At 35.3% G+C, this 8639-nt stretch overlaps 2 non-coding genes across 2 annotated transcripts; both read right to left on the bottom strand.

Moving 5' to 3' along the window:
* Nucleotides 1–6671: 6671 nt before the first annotated feature.
* TRNAW-CCA (transfer RNA tryptophan (anticodon CCA)) lies at nucleotides 6672–6745 on the bottom strand. Its single transcript has one exon. It is a non-coding gene; the product is annotated as a tRNA-Trp (tRNA).
* Nucleotides 6746–6913: 168 nt separating this feature from the next.
* TRNAP-UGG (transfer RNA proline (anticodon UGG)) lies at nucleotides 6914–6987 on the bottom strand. Its single transcript has one exon. It is a non-coding gene; the product is annotated as a tRNA-Pro (tRNA).
* Between the last annotated feature and the right edge of the window lie 1652 nt (nucleotides 6988–8639).

Consider the following 8639-nt stretch of genomic DNA (forward strand, 5'->3'; position numbering starts at 1 on the left):
AATATGAACTGGCGATCAGAACGTATATGGATAGAACTTATAACAGGGTCTCGAAAAATAAGTAATTTCTGCTGGGCCTGTATCCTCTTTTTAGGCTCACTAGCATTCTTATTGGTTGGAACTTCCAGTTATCTTGGTCGGAATCTCATATCTTTGTTTCCGTCTCAGCAAATAATTTTTTTCCCTCAAGGGATCGTGATGGCTTTCTATGGAATAGCCGGTCTGTTCATTAGTTCCTATTTGTGGTCCACAATTTTGTGGAATGTAGGTAGTGGTTATGATCGATTCGATAGAAAAGAAGGAATAGTGTGTATTTTTCGTTGGGGATTTCCTGGAAAAAATCGCCGCGTTTTTCTACGATTCCTTATGAGAGATATCCAGTCAATCAGAATGGAAGTTAAAGGGGGGTCTTTATCCTCGCCGTGTCCTTTATATGGAAATTAGAGGCCAGGGAGCCATTCCCTTGACTCGTACGGATGAGAATTTGACTCCACGAGAAATTGAACAAAAAGCTGCTGAATCGGCCTATTTCTTGCGCGTACCAATTGAAGTATTTTGAAATGAATTGAATAATGAATGCTTTCCCGGCATGAGATAAGAAAGGCAGGAATCCCCTTTAACCTTTAATATAATAGAATCTAACTGATAATAGAATCTAACTGAACTGAAGTTTCTTTCAAGGTGTTGATTCGAGCAAAACACGTTATATTCTATTTCCCCATTATATTCTGGTCTAATACCACTGTCACTGTGGCCCATAGAATAAAACAGGTGGACGTATATGGAACAACCATAATAATTAAATTGTTGTTCACCAAAACTATTTTTTATGCTTTATGCATATGGGACTCAACCCAATTCTGTTATGTTAGACTAGTAACAAGTCTAGTAAGTATGTATTCATCATACATATCAGAACAGAACATTTCGGAATACAGTACAGAATTTTTATTTTTAGACCCAATATTTCGTTGAATTGATACGTTAGATACAGACGGATGTAAATTATCTCTCTTTTTTTTCAATCGATTTTGATCCTTTCTTTTGCTCCTTGAAAAGGATTGCATCTTTCATAAACATCCAATTTATCTCGGGTTTCCCACACATTTTTGATTTCACCATCAATATTCTTCAGAAATATCCCCTCAATTATTCCCGCGGTGCGGGCATCTAGTGAAACATTTTGGAATAATTGATTGATCCAAGGGGAGTTCTTTCGTCTCGAAACCCGACTAATACTCATTACTTGAAGTGTGAATTGGGTCTTTCGGGCACTCATCGAAAGAAACAAATGAAGATGCAATTCAATTGGTGTAATTTGACCAATTTAGATATCTGAGATATCTGGGAACTTACTCATTTATTCATTTGGGGCAGACTTTTTATCTTTAATTCTAACTTCCATTTCTATACCCCTTCTAGATTCAAAGACTAAATAAAGAATTCAAATAATCAAATAAAAAAAGACGGATCCATAGGTTACATACCTTGTTATAGAACTCATGCTTCATAGAAATATCAGACGGAGTCGACGAATGAAGTAGGTTCATTAACAATTCACAGAACAAAAAGTGTCAAAAAAAAAGCATTGACCCCTCTCCCATATCTTGTATCTATAGTATTTTTGCCGTGGTGGATCTCTCTTTCATTTAATAAAAGTCTAGAGCCCTGGGTTATTAATTGGTGGAATACCAGGCAATCCGAAACTTTTTTGAATGATATTCAAGAGAAGAACATTCTAGAAAGATTCATAGAATTAGAAGAACTATTTCATTTGGATGAAATGATAAAGGAGTACCCGGAGACACAGATACAAAAGCTTCATATAGGAATCCACAAAGAAACGATACAATTGGTCAAAATATACAATGAAAATAATATCCATATTATTTTGCACTTCTCGGCAAATATAATCTGTTTCGCTATTCTAAGTGGTTATTCTATTCTGGGTAATGAGGAACTTGTCATTCTTAATTCTTGGATTCAGGAATTCCTATATAACTTAAGCGACACAATAAAAGCTTTTTCTATTCTTTTATTAACTGATTTATGTATCGGATTCCACTCGCCCCATGGTTGGGAACTAATGATCGGTTCGGTCTACAAAGATTTTGGCTTTGCTTATAACGATCAAATTATATCTGGTCTTGTTTCCACTTTTCCAGTTATTCTAGATACAATTTTGAAATATTTGATCTTCCATTATTTAAATCGGGTATCACCTTCACTTGTAGTGATTTATCATTCAATGAATGAATGAAGAATTCATTTGACCCGCGGCTATCAATCAGATCATAATGTTACTTCGTACATAAACAAACCTTTTTTTTTTAATCTGACTCACTTTATACTTCTACCCGTGCAGGGGGTTCGACTCCTCCTATATTCCAGTACAATGGCAGAATCGTGGGTAGGGAACTAGACTAGCTACCTACCTAATTTATTGTAGAAATTTAAGGGATCAATGATTGGACCATGCAAAATAGAAATACCTTTTCTTGGATAAAGGAACAGATGACTCGATCTATTTCTGTATTGATCGTGATATATGTAATTACTCGGACATCTATTTCAAATGCATATCCTATTTTTGCGCAGCAGGGTTATGAAAATCCACGAGAAGCAACAGGGCGTATTGTATGTGCCAATTGCCATTTAGCTAATAAGCCCGTGGATATTGAGGTTCCACAAGCTGTGCTTCCTGATACTGTATTTGAAGCAGTTGTAAGAATCCCCTATGATAAGCAACTGAAACAAGTTCTTGCTAATGGGAAAAAAGGGTCTTTGAATGTGGGGGCTGTTCTTATTTTACCCGAAGGATTCGAATTAGCTCCTTCCGATCGTATTTCTCCTGAGATGAAAGAAAAGATGGGCAATTTGTCTTTTCAGAGCTATCGCCCCAATAAAAGAAATATTCTTGTGATAGGTCCCGTTCCTGGTCAGAAATATAGTGAAATTGTCTTTCCCATTTTGTCCCCGGACCCTGCTACTAAAAAAGACGTTCACTTCTTAAAGTATCCCATATACATAGGTGGGAACAGAGGAAGGGGTCAGATTTATCCCGACGGGAGCAAGAGTAATAATACAGTCTATAATGCCACAGCAGCGGGTATAGTAAACAGAATAGTACGTAAAGAAAAAGGGGGATATGAAATAACCCTAGTTGATGCGTTGGACGGACATCAAGTGGTTGATATTATACCTCCAGGACCAGAACTTCTTGTTTCGGAGGGTGAATCCATCAAGCTTGATCAACCATTAACAAGTAATCCTAATGTGGGGGGGTTTGGTCAGGGAGATGCAGAAATAGTACTTCAAGATCCATTACGTGTCCAAGGTTTGTTGTTCTTCTTGGCATCTGTTACTCTGGCACAAATCTTTTTGGTTCTTAAAAAGAAACAGTTTGAGAAGGTTCAATTGTCTGAAATGAATTTCTAGATTCCCGGATTCATCAAGTTGGTAAAAAGAGTCGAATTTTGATTAATCGATGCAATTGCAATTATGTATGATCCAAAAAAAAGAGAAAGGCCCTTTTTCTTTTTGCTTATTTTGTTTACACTCTTTTTCTGAGAGATGTTGGTAATTCCTTGTATACGCTCGCGAGTCTAGTTACTAGTAAAACTAGATATATCTTTTTTCGATCAAGATTGGAGTGTTGTGACTATGCTAGGCCTCCTATTGCCGGGTTGTAAATGCTCTGCAATGCATCAATATTATTTTATTCTATTGTACCTAATAGAATCGAATTCTAATGGATAATATAGCATTTAGCATTTAAGTAGAAGGAAAATATAAGGCAAGGTATAAATGAAAGGGACAAATGATTCTAGGAGGGGTTACTCGTCTTCCTAATTTTCCACACAAGAGAAAGGTAGAAAATTCCTTTTCTTGTGTGGAAATAATAATGATTCCTGATTTAGTTCGTTAAAGATTACTATTTTCTTGTCCAGGTGTATTGGAACGAACCGAAGAATTTCTAAATGAAAAAAAAAAAGGGGGGGGGGGGGGGGTTTTCGCCGTGATGAGATATTAAAAATAATGATTTTTTTATATACAAAAAAATTAAAGATTTCTGGTTTCTTCGGGGAACATTAAGCACTTTGAATTTTTTTTTTCTTTTTCTGAAGTAAGGTTCAAGTGGTATAGAAAGGATGTCTCATCCGTAGAAATAATATTGTGGCATCCAGGAAATCAATTAATTCCTTCTTTCTTCTTGCTTCGGAGGAGTCTGCATGGGGGTCGAATATTATGAATCAATGGATTCAATTCTTCAAAAGCATCATCATAAGGGAAAGAACGCAGTGGTTTGAAACTTGGGATGGGAGCAAAGGACCCATTTTGTCATTTCTACGAAAAAATAATATGATTATATTGACTGAATTAATTTACAATTAAAATTTACAACTTTTTTATGTTATGGAATGAATGAATGTCTCGCTCGAAGGGTAAGAACTCAACAGGACCTTGCTCCTCTTTGTTTGTCTGATTCGAGGAGCAAGGTCCTGTTGAGTTCTTACTTTTTCATGTCTACAATCTGGTTCATCCGATTACTATAGTGACGAGCCCAATCCAGAATATGAACCATAAAAGAAAATACCTATTAAACCAATCACAGGAATACCAGTTACAGTACCTATCAACCAAAGAGGAATCCTTCCAGTAGTATCGGCCATTTACCCCACTTTCCTCCGCATTTCATCAAGTGGTCATGCTATAGACATAAACAGTCATGGATAATTATGAGGATGATATCCTTCCGAATCGGATAAAAGAATTCCTACTTACTCTTACTATACTTCTTTCTCTCAATTGAAGAAATAATTGGAAAATAAAACAGCAAGTACAAAAATGAGTAATAACCCCCAGTAGAGACTGGTACGATTCAATTCAACATTTTGTTCATTCGGGTTTGATTGTGTCATAGCTCTATAATTCGGATTAGGTTTATCGTTGGATGAACTGCATTGCTGATATTGACCCCAAAAAAGAAACGGTAGGTACAGCTAGTCCGTGAACAGCCAACCATCGCACTGTAAAAATGGGATAGGTTCGATCTATGGTCATTGAGGCCTCCTAAAAGGATCTACTAAATTCATCGAGTTGTTCCAAAGGATCAAAACGGCCAGTTATTAATGGAATCCCTTGTCGGCTCTCTGTGAAATACTCGTTTGGCCGAGGACTTCCAAAGACATCGTAAGCTAAACCAGTGCTGACGAATAACCAACCCGCAATGAATAGGGAAGGTATAGTAATACTATGAATGACCCAGTATCTAATACTGGTGATAATATCAGCAAAAGAACGTTCTCCCGTGCTTCCAGACATGCTGAGCTCCACATATTCTTGTACAGTCAAAGGGGGATCGATTCCGCAAAAGATGGGATCAGTAAATGGAAAACTACTGATATTTAATCTTTGTAAGATCGTCAATATTGTACCGAAGGCGTATTTAGAGTAGACCAAATCAGTATAACTATCCTTCTGCTGACACAGCAACGCTCTTTGTTTGTATCAATCAGTATCGAAAAGAAGTGGTACATAATTCCTCTCTTCTTTTCTTATTACTTGTCTATGCTATGGTGAACCGCGTGTCATTCAATAGAAAATTATCTCTGTATGTAGTATAGGATGTGAGTCGACGGGTTAGAATTATTTATGAAAGAGATTCTCATATTCCCACAATTCAATTAGGTACAAAATCTAGAAACTCCCCGTTCATGGTTTTAGAAAAAGAAAAGAAATGATCAAAATGGAATTTTTTTTTTTCAAATTCAATTCTTTTTTTTCATAGTGACTCAAAAAGAATTTTTTTTTTTAATAAAGTGACACGGGACTGTTCTAATTGCTATTTTGACTTTATACTTGTTTATACTTGACTCATCAGTTGCTCGCGGAATCCGTTGATTCGAAATCACGGGATTGGTAGATGTCACAGAGGGTGAATTAATGAGGGTGAATTAATCTTTTTTTCTACCTCTGCTACTCCATCTTTGTTAGTGCCGTCTAGAATGCTTATGAATCAAGAACTTTCAATTGGAACCGATTCTGTCAATTGGTAGTTTTTTATCATCATATCTCACAAAAATAGAAACTTAGGTAAGTGCTTTATAAACATATGTAAAAAAAAAAAAAGAACGTATCTCATTTAGCTCTTTCATGCCTACTATAACTAGTTATTTCGGTTTTCTACTGGCTGCTTTAACTATAACCTCAGCTCTATTGATTGGTTTGAGCAAGGTACGACTTATTTGAAATTAGTTGAATGAACAAAAAAAATGAATATTTCTGTGAAATTCCAGGTATTCTATAGTCCCTTTCGAAGCCGATTGACAATTCTTGTTTATTGAGATTCATGAGCGATTCGGATTAATATTTATTAATAGATATTACCTCTATTTTTCTCCCCTTTCAAACAACTTGAAATGATTGAAGTTTTTCTATTTGGAATCGTGTTAGGTCTAATTCCTATTACTTTGGCCGGATTATTCGTAACTGCGTATTTACAATACAGACGCGGCGATCAGTTGGACCTTTAATTGAGTAACATCTCTTTTTTTGTTTTTGATTGACCTCCTCCTAAATCTGCAGGAGGTCAAATGCAGGTTGCAGTTCAAGTTAATGAAGTTATTTTATTTTATTGTAATTCGACATTCCAATTACAGGAACAGAATCACGCTCTGTAGGATTTGAACCTACGACATCGGGTTTTGGAGACCCGCGTTCTACCGAGCTGAACTAAGAGCGCTTTCTTATGGGAGGAGATACGACTGTAAAGAGAAGGACTCTTTTTTTTTTTACCCCCACCCCCAATATGCATGCATAAAGTATTATATAATGAAAATGAAGGATTATGCCCCAAATTTTTGTCGATCCAAATTGATCCATCATTACTGCCCGTAAGAGAAGTAATCGGTAGGGATGACAGGATTTGAACCCGTGACATTTTGTACCCAAAACAAACGCGCTACCAAGCTGCGCTACATCCCTTTCCATTATTATACAGCGTCATTCGTCATTCGTCATTGTAGAGAATACCTGTCTTGTTTTCCACATCGTTATTTCCTATATCTATATACAAGAGAATTTATCTTGCCATTTCTTCTTTTTGGTCTCATATAATAAGAGAATTATATACAGATGAAACCTAACGTATAAGTAAATGAATATTTATTGGTAATGCTCAGGAAGAAAAGAAGGGGGTCATCTTTTTCGATTTTAGGAACAATTCATCTACCGGATCATTCTACATATCCATTTTTAGGGGTTCTACGTACAAATACAAGTGATCTTTAACTATATAACTATAGTTATAATAGAGTTATATATCATCTATCTGGTAATAATTGTATTACAATAAAGAAGGAGGATTTTCAATGCGAGATCTAAAGACATATCTCTCCGTGGCACCTGTGCTAAGTACTTTATGGTTCGGGTCTTTAGCGGGTCTATTGATAGAGATCAATCGTTTATTCCCCGATGCGTTGGTATTCCCCTTTTTTTAATTCTAGTTATTGACATGGGAAGGGATAAAGAAGAAAAAGATTAGAGATAGAATAAACTCTCTATGACTGTGACTAATTTCTCCCGTTTTCATTTTTTTAGTTTTAGTATAGGAAGGAAAGAAAAAGAATAAAAGTGGATTGAATGAATCCCAGCGAAACTTGGGTTCAGGATAGAATTAATAGGGGGAGAGCCGAACTAGAAATATGGATCCAGGGGGTTCGAGACCATACAATATATTATATTAAATGAAATACTGGGATTAGAGAATAGTTGATAGTTAGAAAAAATCGTATTACTTATTTTATGATTACTCTATTGATTGAAACGAAATCTTTCATAATTGGATTTCAAGTTAGCAACTTCCATTTTTTTGTTCCTTTCTTCTTATTGGATTCGGATCGAAAATGGAAGAGTTGAGTGAATCCAAAATCCAAAGGAGGTTCATGGCCAAGAGTAAAGAAGCCAGGGTAAGAGTTATTTTGGAATGTACCAGTTGTGCCCGAAAGGGTTTCGATAAAAAATCGAGGGGCATTTCCAGATATATTACTCAAAAAAATCGAAACAATACACCTAGTCGATTGGAATTGAGAAAATTCTGTCCTTATTGTTACAAGCATACGATTCATGGGGAGATAAAGAAATAGATTGAGCAGAACATCAGTGCCCCTTTTCCAAGTAACAGGAAGAAGCTAAAAAAATAATAATAAATAAATAAAAAAAATCGAATTAAATAATTTAATTTAATTAATAATATAATTAATATATAATTAATATAATATTAAAATAAATATTTTAAATTATAAAAATGAAAATAAACATATACATATATTATATTATTATAATATAAAAATAATATAAAATAAACAAATCAAGTCCTCTTTCGGTCGGATCCGAAATGAATGAAGAAATAAACTAGGATTTTAGAGATAAGAAATAAACCATGGATAAATCCAAGCGACCCTTTCGTAAATCCAAGCGATCTTTTCGTAGGCGTTTGCCCCCAATTGGATCGGGGGATCGAATTGATTATAGAAACATGAGCTTAATTAGTCAATTTATTAGTGAACAAGGAAAAATATTATCTAGAAGAGTGAACAGATTGACTTTGAAACAACAAAGATTAATTACTATCGCTA

This window comes from Aristolochia californica, unplaced genomic scaffold (genome assembly GCF_029961685.1).
Source record: "Aristolochia californica isolate CCGP_79_NKW_82.1479 unplaced genomic scaffold, dmAriCali1.0.hap1 SCAF_393, whole genome shotgun sequence".
NCBI lineage: Eukaryota > Viridiplantae > Streptophyta > Magnoliopsida > Piperales > Aristolochiaceae > Aristolochia > Aristolochia californica.